Here is a 7,799-nt window from a genome sequence, read left to right as displayed (position 1 = left end):
CAAGGACGCAATCCACACCAGCGTCCTCTCCAAACACTTCCTCTCCATCTGGCGCTCTTTTCCCATCCTTGATTTCGATTACCAACTATTCTCCGCCAACCTCTTAGATGATCCCCCTCACCTCATGATCAGATTTTTTAATAGCATCGCCGCTTCTATACGGCGGCGCCCCCCACCTGGTTCGCCGACCTTCTATGGTTTGGAGAGCCTCAGGCTTCGGTTTCCACGCAGTGAAGTTTTCAGTTGCCGCAACAATAGCGGCAATAGATTTCTCAGTGAGTTACTAAGTTATGCTATGGAGAATTTCGTCAAACACTTAACTGTCAATTGCACTCATATTGAAGAGAATTATTATAGTATGCCGCAAAGGGTATACGGAGTGCGGGTGCAGCCCGACTTACCGGTCGACGTTTTCTCAGCCAAAGCCAAATCGATCAAAACAATGAATCTGTGCGGTCTTGTTTTGGTTTGTGATCAAGAGGATTTGATCACCATAAACTGTCCTTCCTTGGAGGATTTGACTCTTGAGCGGTGCAATAGCACTGCTACGGCTACGAGAATGGTGATCTCGTGTCCTAAACTCAAAACCATCAAGTTTGAAGATTGCAAATATTTTAAAACAATTCAGGTGCTTGATGATAATCTCGAATCGTTTTCGTTCGAATTAAGCAGTGAACAAGATAGGAGGTACGACTGTCAGATCGATCTTCGTTCTTGTAAGTACTCACTCAAAGCCCTAAAACTGAAAAACATACAAGTTAGAGACGAGTGGTTTAGCGACCAAGTTTCAGGGTTAGTCTCTCTTGAGGCTTTGGAACTCAAACATTGCCGAGGACTACACACTATCATATCTACATGTAACAACAATCTAGAGCGCGTGGAATTGATTAACTGTGAGGCAGTGGAGTACATCGAAGTTGTTTCTCGAAAGCTCAAATATTTTCATTACCTTTCTCGTGATGGTGAGTCTAAAAATCACATACCATTATTAAAGCTCCATCTTTACAAATGTCCAAACTTGAAAGATGTACTACTAGAGGGTGCCAACATAACAGATGAATGGTTCAGAGACCATTTTAATCCTGTGTGTGGTCTTTGGAATTTAGAGAAAATTTTCTTGAAAAGTTGCAATTCTCTTCAATTTGTTGAGATTGATGGTAGCAGTAGTGGTAGTAATCATGAACGTTTGAAATCTGTGGACATGATTGATTGCAACAAATTGTTTGGTGTGAAGATTGATACCCCAAATCTAGAATGGTTTCATTACAATGGACCTATATTATCGAAGGTTATGGTCACGTCGACTAAGCTCGAGGCTCAGATTTATGTCTATGGTGGTCTTAGTTTTTATTATCACCAAAAGATGAGGAACTTTCTAAGCTACTTTGGTATTTGCAAAACATTGACTCTCCTTTGCTTTCATGAAGAGGTATATATAGAATTTATTTTGATTCTAGCTAATTATATTTGATTTTGTGACACATATTCATTATAATATGCAGTGTTTGTTATTTTCAAAGGAAGCAAGAGAGGTTTTATTTTCTCCCTTATGTGACCTCAAGCATCTGAACATAAAGTTAATGTGGGAAACTGAATTGGTAAAAATTGTGCCACTGATTGAGTGGTTGCTTTGGCTTGCTCCCTGTCTAGACACTATATGTATCGCCACTAACGCAGTTGAACCAGTGTTTCTATTAAAGGTACAACAAACCTCTTCCTTATTTACATTTTTTATTTAATTTATATCTCTTCTAAATATAATAAGTGTGTAGATTTTTTAATGTTAATTTTAAGGGAATATTCTTATATTTAATATAATATTTTTATATTTAATGGTAGTTTGTAAACCCTTAAACTTAAATAAAATAAAATAAAAAATTAAAATATGATATTTTTGAGATATTTTACAATAATAATTATTTATAAATAGTAAATAATTAAATAAATGAAAAGAAGATATTTTTAAGATATTTTACAATAATAATTATTTAAAAATAATAAATAATTAAACAAATTAAAATATGATATTTTTGAGATATTTTACGATGATAATTATTTAAAAATAATAAAATTATACGTTTTATAACTTAAATAAAATTTAATTACACTTAAACTTACTTAATAAAATAACATCATCATAAACATATAATATAATCTATTGTGAATTAGCAACAAATTATTTTAAAAAAACTAGTAAGAAATTTAAATTTAAAATCTACCTATAATATTTAATATTACATTAAATATATAATATATAATTTTTTGTTGTCACTCTCAAATTCAAAAACTATAAACTATAGAACAAACACAAATTTAAACAAAAATTAAGGAAATTATTGAAGTAAAATAGGATATTTATTTCAAAATTTATAAGACATTAATATAAATTTAATAAAAATAATTAATAAATTCTAAAAATAAAAACTAAACAAACTTGCAACGTGCTGGTATCTAGTATATATATACATATACCATATTTTAGATTGCAGACTAAATAGATTATCAACTAATAATTCCTCTTTTAGTTTTCACTATCAAGTACTTGAAAATTTTAGGGCATACTCATATTACCCCCATAGTATGTTATTAGACTAGATTGACACATGTTTTTATTAATTACCCTCTCGATTATGGATTTAATTTTATTGTTTTCAACCACAAAAATGGCCTTTAAAAAAAAACCACAAAAATGGTGTTAGATAGATAAATTTGCCAACATGCTTGTGGGTCCAAAATCACTTTGCTCACAAAAGTGTTTTTATTTAATAAGAAAGCTAAAACAAACCAATTAAGCTTTGTTCGTTCTTTGAAAAAATTAAGATTATTTTGTTTGCTCTCTTAACTATTCTTCGTATAATATAGTACTAATAGTGATTGTAAACTAATCCATTCTTTACTTAATCCATGAGTATTTCTCTATAAATATATACATATAGCCATTACTAATGAGAGTTTTATTTAATTGAATTAATTTACAGTTGTATCGCATTGATGAAATGGAAGAAGATGATAAAGCAATTGTGAGTCCCCAGTGCTGTGTTAAATATCCCTTCAGATGCTGGCGACATAGTTTGACAAGAGTTGAAGTTGCAGATAATTTTAAAGGTAACGAGGAAAGGGCAAGATTATTAAAGAGTTATTTTTTGGAAAATGCTAATGTTACGATAACCACAATCTCCACTCCTAGGCACTTTCTATAAATTATATAAGGTTATACAATAATATATACAGTGTAGTGTTAGCTGTAGCTCAAACTATATATTGGGAAATTAAGAGAACTGGTTTGCATTTGAATATTGTCATCTATATTTTTTTAACACCGCCTTGATTGGTACAACTAATAATATGTGGTACTGATATTAAATTTGACCAATATAAATTTGTTGTGGAGCATCACCAATGCCTTTTACCAATTCTTATATATTTTTTTTTGAAAAAAATAATTGTGTAATTTTTTTTATTTTTTATTTTAAAAATAAATCGAACCGTGATGGATTACTTTACGAATGCTCACACTATTGATGGCATACTTACAAAATAAAAGAGAATTGGTAGCATAAATATCTATATTTACAAAAATATTGATTGGGTAAACTTTTTAGTGCTTAAAGAAAACTGACTGGTATTTTTTTTATTTTTGAGTTATAAGCACAAAAATACTATTACAAAAAGATATTTTATCTCATTCTTGACGTCCCAAAGGATATTATGTCATGCCCTACTTGACATAATATCTGGGGAGATATTATATTGAGTACAAATCATATCTTTCACCATCAATAATCTGTAGACATAATATACAAGCATATTTAATTAAGCAAAATTACTAAACCATCAATGATCAAATTGTAAAAGTTAAATAAAAATTGTAAGAGAAAGAACAAGGAGAATCTTATTATTTTACCGTTAATATGAAAATCTTCATTTATGAATAACAATGTCTTAACATTATCATATTTCCGTCACTCATTTGCACCAAATATGCAAATAGGTACCAAAACGTTTTAAAAAAATTAAATTCAAGAACCCCTCACCTCAGGTGAAACCAGACACCTCCACGAGCCTAGCCACCTTTGCAAGAGAAAACCACGTTGAAGATAGTCGAGACACACTTTTAAGAAAATGATTTTTTTGTGAATACAAAAAATAATTATTGAAAGAGAAATAAATAAACTCAAGATCAAACAAGGATTTTATGTTGCTCAGTCCAAGGAAATGACCTACATGTATGAGTCTCTCTTATTAGTTATGATCTATGAGCTTTAAAAATCAAGAAGACCTAATTCACTTGAGTTATCTTAAAGCCCTTGACTAGTCTAATTACACTTTTGCAGCCTTTCGGTATCAAAAGAATGATTAGTTTGTACATGGATGGACACCTATTTATATGGTAAATTTAAAATGAATTCCTATATTTATGTGCGCTTAACTTATGCCACAAAATATGAGTAGTTTACCAAAAAAAACAAAGTTTAAAATATCGAACATTCATATAAATTATAAAAACTGAATTACCATAAAAAAAATTAGGGACATCTACAAAAATGCACTAAAAGTTAAAAAAATATGAAAAATATAGTGCATTACAAAAATACAGATATTTTGGATAAAAACACGGAGTGACAAAAATGTAAATACGGAGTGACTTTTAATCATAAATAAAAGTGGTAAATATAATTTTTTGTGATCAACGTTTACAAACTTGTAAATATCTGTTACAAAATTATAAATATCTGTTACATGTTTGTAAATAATATTTACAAAAATTAGTTCTTGTACATAAAACTTACGAACAAATTCGTAACTAATTTTTTATTTTTGTAACAATAGTTTACAAATCTAGTTTCATAACTAGGAAATATATTTTTGTAATTAACATTTACAAAAATAATTTATAGTTAAGAAATTGTAACCAAAATTTACATAAAAATATTAAACTTTTCCATATGTTATAGTATTGTTCCCAAAAATTACAGGAACCATCAAATTTATATTATACAACTTAAAAATATAAATGTAAGATATTTATTATTTATAAAACACTTTGTTATATATATTTATATAAAAATACAGTTACAGAGTAGTGAATTACAATAATTTTGAAAACAAGTTTTACATTTTTGTAACAACAGTTTGCAAAACTAATTTCACAATCAAGAAGTTTATTTTTATAACTAACATTTATATAAATATTTATAAATTTATTTAACATGATTGTTACAAAAATTTACAAAACTAATTTTTTAACTTTAAAATATATTTTTGTAACAATGCTTAAACTTTGACTAGCTATGATTTTCAAAACAATATAATATTTTTTATAAAAAAATTATGAATATATATAATAAAATTGAAAGATCATTTATATCAATTTAAATAAAAATACGACTGTAAACAAATTAATTATAAACAGTAATATTAATGGAGAGCAAAAAAAAAAGTGAAAACCCCAATATTTAATTAGAATTTTTGTGTATGATACTAAGACAATAAAATAAGAAAAGTAGAAGAACAAATTTATAGTTGATAGTAGAGGAGATATATCAAGGTGTTGTAAATTCACCATATTTTGGTAATGAGTTTATATTACTGTATAAATCAATTTTTTTTAATTGACATATAAGATGTAATTTTCCCAAAAAATTATAATTTCATCCAAATCAGGAAACTACCAGAAAAATGAATGGAGTCCCTCACCGCACAACCAGTCGCTTTGCCACACCAGTCAGAGTTCACCAAGCCTCCCACAGTTGCTGGCTCCATTTCTGGCAGCACCAAGCCTCCATTTTTCGTCGGCTCCTCTCTCAGTCACGAAAGAGCACCGACTGTTTTTCTTCTTCTACAGTGGTTGTTTTCAAATATGTATACTTCAAATCTATTTTTTATTATTTTTTTAAAAATATTTGGCTAAGTGACTAGTTACCATCACAATCTAAAACTTGAATATTTTAGACGTATTTTTTTTTTATTCAAGTTTAACTAAAGTAACATATTTTTTATTTAGATTTCAAATCTAATTATTATTAGCATAATGAGTTAGTTTGATAATGGTAAACGATTACCACCACCACAACATTAAAAATATATTTTGATAGTCGTAACCATTAACCACCACATCACTAAAACACTAAAAATATTTTGATAGTATAACCTACATTACTAAAATCATAAAAGCTAATTTTATAGTATATATATAATTATAGTAGTAATCGTGTAGTGCCTCAGATTTTTACTTAGTTAGATAGTATTAGCTTAGGCTATAGTATTTTAATTTTTGTAGATATTGGTTCAAGCCGGTAATTATTTGGAAACTTGTAAAGCTAGTTATGAATTTTATAAGTTTAGCCTATATTAGAAATATTAATTTTATCATAAGGTTTGATTAATGTAGTTGGTCCTAAATATATTATTTATTATAACCTACGACTTAAATAAAATAACTAAGAATGTGACATTTGTCAAATGTATGTTTATCAAGGATTTAAGGATTTTACACTACTACAAAAAGGCTTTTTACACTACACCAAACACCCATTACCATAACACATCATTATAATAGTATTTAAAAAGAGTTATTGTATATGTGAAAAATTTGGGGCGGCAAAGTAAAATAAAATACCGCCAACCAAAATGACTAAGTTTTTTCTAGTTTCCCGTGTACCCATTTCCCCTTACCCATTTCTTCTTCTTCAATCTTTCTCTTCACGAAGGCTAGTAGCTCTCTCGGTCTCTCTCGGTCTACCTCTCTCGGTCATTCTCGTAGGCTAGTAGCTCTCTCGGTCTCTCACTCCCCTTCACGAAAGACAAATCTGAGAAGAGCTTCACCACATTCGAGTCAAGGGTTTCTCTGATTCAAGACGAAATTACTACAGTTGAAATTTCTTGTTTCAATCCGCGAAGAACAACGAAGGAGCTTTACGGTAAAGTCTCTGATTCTAATTGTTCATCACTCTAAGTTTTTACTGTAATTTCGTTTTTGGTTGTTTCATCATTGATTTAATTATTCATCAATCATATTTTCTCTTTGTTAATCAATTTATATAAGTTAAACTCATATATATATATATTCATTTTTTGGTGTGTTTTCGGATAAGAAAAAATGTTTACATATAAGTTAAACTCATATATATATATATATAGAAAGAGAGAGAAAGAGTGAATATAGGACTATCTGGACTTGCTTACTGTTTTAAAGTATATATTACTAAGCTTTAAATAATGCATTAAAGGTGTTTGACAGAATGCTTCAATGAGATATATGAGTAATTGCTTGTAAATGAGTAAATGGGATTCTTGGCCTTGAATCCTTTCTTAATTTGACTTTGTATGCTTCTTAATTTGGCATTGAATTGTGAGATATACGACACTTGTTTTTGTTAAAAATGATGTTTAAATACATGGTTGAGGACACTTGTTTCTTCCATGAAGGGTCTTCTAGTACTGTTATAGCCAACAAAACCCATGAAAATAACTAGTAGCTGCTCTGTCCATAAGTATAATGTCTCTGAATAACCCAACACTATATTTACAACACTGCTCTGTTTACTATTCCCTATGTCTTGTTTGGTCAGTAGATAAAAGGACCCCATATATTTCTTGTTTTGCGATGAAGAGAAGAAAAGTAATTTGTGTGCTGCGGTATGAGAAACTAGTACACAGATAATTACACATACACACACACATACACGCTTTAAGCAGGCATGTAAGTGAGTTTATTCCCCACAATAATTCTGGTGGATGAGTTGGCGCATTGATTATAGTATTTTCATTAACCTATAAACTATTTTTCTTTCAAGATA

Source organism: Humulus lupulus, chromosome 2 (assembly GCF_963169125.1).
Source record: "Humulus lupulus chromosome 2, drHumLupu1.1, whole genome shotgun sequence".
Taxonomy (NCBI): Eukaryota; Viridiplantae; Streptophyta; class Magnoliopsida; order Rosales; family Cannabaceae; genus Humulus; species Humulus lupulus.
The sequence above is the reverse complement of the archived record's forward strand: the minus strand, read 5'-3'. Positions refer to the sequence as shown.